The sequence below is a fragment of the Cyclopterus lumpus genome, chromosome 14 (assembly GCF_009769545.1).
Source record: "Cyclopterus lumpus isolate fCycLum1 chromosome 14, fCycLum1.pri, whole genome shotgun sequence".
Classification (NCBI taxonomy): domain Eukaryota; kingdom Metazoa; phylum Chordata; class Actinopteri; order Perciformes; family Cyclopteridae; genus Cyclopterus; species Cyclopterus lumpus.
The window spans coordinates 2151631-2156630 of NC_046979.1; the positions used below are offsets into that span (position 1 = coordinate 2151631).

Here is a 5000-nt window from a genome sequence, read left to right on the forward strand (position 1 = left end):
GATATATATGTGTATGTGTGTGTGTGTGTGATATATATGTGTATGTGTGTGTGTGTGATATATATGTGTGTGTGTGTGTGTGTGATATATGTGTATGTGTGTGTGTGTGATATATATGTGTGTGTGTGTGTGATATATATGTGTGTGTGTGTGTGTGATGTATGTGTATGTGTGTGTGTGTGATATATATGTGTGTGTGTGTGTGTGTGTGATATATATGTGTGTGTGTGTGTGTGATATATATGTGTGTGTGTGTGTGTGTGTGTGTGATATATATGTGTGTGTGTGTGTGTGTGATATATGTATGTGTGTGTGTGATATATATGTGTATGTGTGTGTGTGTGATATATATGTGTGTGTGTGTGATATATATGTGTGTGCGTGTGATATATGTGTATGTGTGTGTGTGTGATATATATGTGTGTGTGTGTGATATATATGTGTGTGTGTGTGTGTGATATATATGTGTGTGTGTGTGTGTGTGTGATATATATGTGTGTGTGTGTGTGTGATATATGTATGTGTGTGTGTGATATATATATATATATATATATGTGTATGTGTGTGTGTGTGTGATATATATGTGTATGTGTGTGTGTGTGATATATATGTGTATGTGTGTGTGTGTGATATTTATGTGTGTGTGTGTGTGTGTGATATATATGTGTGTGTGTGTGTGTGATATATATGTGTGTGTGTGTGTGTGATATATATGTGTGTGTGTGTGATATATGTATATGTGTGTGTGTGATATATATGTGTGTGTGTGTGTGTGTGTGATATATATGTGTGTGTGTGTGTGTGATATATGTGTGTGTGTGTGTGTGATATATGTGTATGTGTGTGTGTGTGTGCGGGTGATGTGTATGATGTGTGTGTGATGTGTGTGTGTGATGTAGGTACGTGATGTGATGTGTGTGTGTGTGTGTGATGTGTGTGTGTGTGATGTGATGTGATGTGTGTGTGTGATGTGTGTGTGTGTGTGTGATGTGTGTGTGTGTGATGTGATGTGTGTGTGTGTGTGTGTGTGTGTGTGTGATGTGTGTGATGTGTGTGTCCGCGTATCGTAGGTTAGATTTTCTCCTAAAAAAAAACGGGGAAGATCGATGTTGAGCGAGTGGGCGGGACATTCGACCAATCAGGCAAATGGGTTGGCGACAGTCGCATCGAGGACAAGGGGGGCGTGGCCCCGAGAGAGAGAGAGAGAGAGAGAGAGAGAGAGAGAGAGAGAGCACTCAGCCCACGGCGAGGTCCGGGCGAGGGAAGCTTTAAATATTTTAAAGCCGATCGAGAGCCGGTTGGCCACGGAGGGCGTGCGTGAGGAGGCCCCGCCCCCTCGCCGAGCGTTCAGTGGGACCGTTTTATGAATAAATCATCACCATAACTCAAAGGCATGTGTGGGTTTCCAGATGGTCCAACAAATAAATAATAAATACTTGTATCTTTCACTCGCTACACGAGCTTAATGCCGAACGTCGTGCACACACACGACCTCGTGGACGACCTCGTGGACGACCTCGTGGACGACCTCGTGACCTTCTGGTCCTCTTCCCTTTCGGTCCCGACCGGGGAGGGGGACGCTCCGCAGGATCCAGACCGGGACTTGGACCGCCGGGGGAGTCGGGTTTTTACACGCCGAGGCTTTTAGGTTTATCAAATTTGCAAAAAAAAAGCAAAATAAAGCCGGAAAGGTTTAGCCACGCGGCTCAATGCGTCGCCGTGGAGACGGTCCCGTCGGCGAGGGTCTCGTTCTCCGACGGGACCGTTCACTGAAAAACGAGCCACGAAAGTATTTCATCAAAAGTTATAGAAGAAAACCCTCCAAGGGGACCACATTGCACCACACATTGCACCACACATTGCACCTCACATTGCACCTCACATTGCACCTCACATTGCACCTCACATTGCACCACACATTGCACCAATTAAATAGTAAATGCGACTGTGGCTTTTAAAAAAAATATTATTTAAATGTTCGGTTCTTTCCAGTTTCAACCGTTTGGTTGAAATGAACATTGATTCACGGGAATAGAAAAATAAAATAAATCATGGTTGAATAGTTGCAGGGGGCCCCTCTGTGTGTACTTTAAAAAAAAGAAAAAATTATTGTGTACACGTGTGTATGTCGGGTGCAGTAATTACTTTCCAATTACACACACACACACACACACACACACACACACACAGACACACACACACACACACACACACACACACACACAGACACACAGACACACAGACACACACACACACACACACACACACACACACACACACACAGACACAGACACAGACACAGACACAGACACACAGACACAGACACAGACACAGACACAGACACACAGACACACAGACACACACACAGACACACACAGACACACACACAGACACAGACACAGACACAGACACACAGACACACACACACACACACACACACACACACACACACACACACAGACACAGACACAGACACAGACACACAGACACAGACACACACACAGACACACAGACACACAGACACACACACAGACACACACAGACACACACACAGACACAGACACAGACACACAGACACACACACACACACACACACACACACACACACACACACACCCCCGTGACATGTGACGTCTCCTGATGGTTTAGGTCGAACGCTCTGACTGAACAGCCTAATGTGGATTAGCTGTGCATGGTGGTGTCTGCCAGGGATATGACTTAAAGTGTGTGTGTGTGTGTGTGTGAATGTGTGTGTGTGTGTGTGTGTGACACCGTGCACTCTAAACACACTGTGGCTCTCACTTCCTGATTTTAACATCCACACCCTGAGGGATTATGAAAGATTTGGTAATTCTCGTCTGACCTGAAAAAACTGAATTTAGAGGAAGAGGAGACGGAAACATGTCGAATGCATGTATGACTGTATGACTGTATGACTGTATGACTGTATGACTGTATGTATGACTGTATGACTGCATGTATGACTGTATGACTGCATGTATGACTGCACGTATGACTGTATGACTGTATGACTGTATGACTGTATGACTGTATGACTGTATGTATGACTGTATGACTGCATGTATGACTGTATGACTGCATGTATGACTGCACGTATGACTGTATGACTGTATGACTGTATGACTGTATGACTGTATGACTGTATGTATGACTGTATGACTGCATGTATGACTGTATGACTGCATGTATGACTGCACGTATGACTGTATGACTGCATGTATGACTGCACGTATGACTGTATGTATGACTGTATGACTGTATGACTGCATGTATGACTGCACGTATGACTGTATGTATGACTGTATGACTGTATGACTGTATGACTGCATGTATGACTGTATGTATGACTGTATGACTGCATGTATGACTGTATAACTGCATGTATGACTGTATGTATGACTGTATGACTGTATGACTGTATGACTGCATGTATGACTGCATGTATGACTGTATGACTGTATGACTGCACGTATGACTGCATGTATGACTGCATGTATGACTGCACGTATGACTGTATGACTGCATGTATAACTGTATGTACGACTGCATGTATGACTGCATGTATGACTGCATGTATGACTGCATGTATGACTGTATGACTGCATGTATGACTGTATGACTGCATGTATGACTGCATGTATGACTGTATGACTGCATGTATGACTGCATGTATGACTGCATGTATGACTGTATGACTGCATGTACGACTGCATGTATGACTGCACGTATGACTGCACGTATGACTGCATGTATGACTGTATGTATGACTGTATGTATGACTGCATGTATGACTGCACGTATGACTGCACGTATGACTGCATGTATGACTGTATGTATGACTGCATGTATGACTGCACGTATGACTGCACGTATGACTGCATGTATGACTGCACGTATGACTGTATGACTGTATGTATGACTGCACGTATGACTGTATGACTGTATGACTGTATGTATGACTGCACGTATGACTGTATGACTGTATGACTGTATGTATGACTGCACGTATGACTGCATGTATGACTGCACGTATGACTGTATGACTGCATGTATAACTGTATGTACGACTGCATGTATGACTGCATGTATGACTGTATGACTGCATGTATAACTGTATGTATGACTGCATGTATGACTGCACGTATGACTGTATGACTGCATGTATGACTGCATGTATGACTGTATGACTGCATGTATAACTGTATGTATGACTGCATGTATGACTGCATGTATGACTGTATGACTGCATGTATAACTGTATGTATGACTGCATGTATGACTGCATGTATGACTGTATGACTGCATGTATAACTGTATGTATGACTGTATGTATGACTGCATGTATGACTGCATGTATAACTGCATTATAGAGGAGACCAACCAGCTCCCTAAACTTCAAGCATGTCTTAAAGACATAAAAACATGGATGACCTCCAACTTCCTGATGTTAAACTCAGACAAAACTGAAGTTATTTTACTGGCCCTGAACACCTCAGAGATCAATGATCTGGTGATGTGGTTTCTGTAGATGGCATTGCCCTGGCATCCAACACCATGTAAAGAATCTCTAGTTATCTTTGACCGAGACTTGTCCTTTAACTCCACGTGAAGCAAATCTCAAGGATTACATTTTATCATCTACGTAACATTTCAGGCACATTGTCTCAAAGCGATGCAGAAAAATGTGTTTACGGGTTTGTTACTTCTAGACTAGATTACTACAACTCCTTATTATCAGGCTGCTCTAATAAGTCTCTTAAATCCCTCCAGTTGATCCAGAATGCTGCAGCTCGTGTACTCACAAACACTAAGAAAAGAGATCACATGACTCCTGTATTAGCTGCTCTGCACTGGCTCCCTGTAAAATCAAGAATCACATTTAAAATTCTTCTCCTTACATACAAAGCCTTGATTGGTGATGCACCATCATATCTTAAGGAGCTTGTAGTACCATATTGCCCCACTAGAGAGCTGCTCAC

At 42.9% G+C, this 5000-nt stretch overlaps 1 protein-coding gene across 1 annotated transcript in view; it reads right to left on the bottom strand.

Moving 5' to 3' along the window:
• Positions 1–5000, bottom strand: part of fstl4 (follistatin-like 4) — a 101219-nt gene that overhangs the window by 86196 nt on the left and 10023 nt on the right. The gene's annotated exons all lie outside the window — the stretch shown is intronic.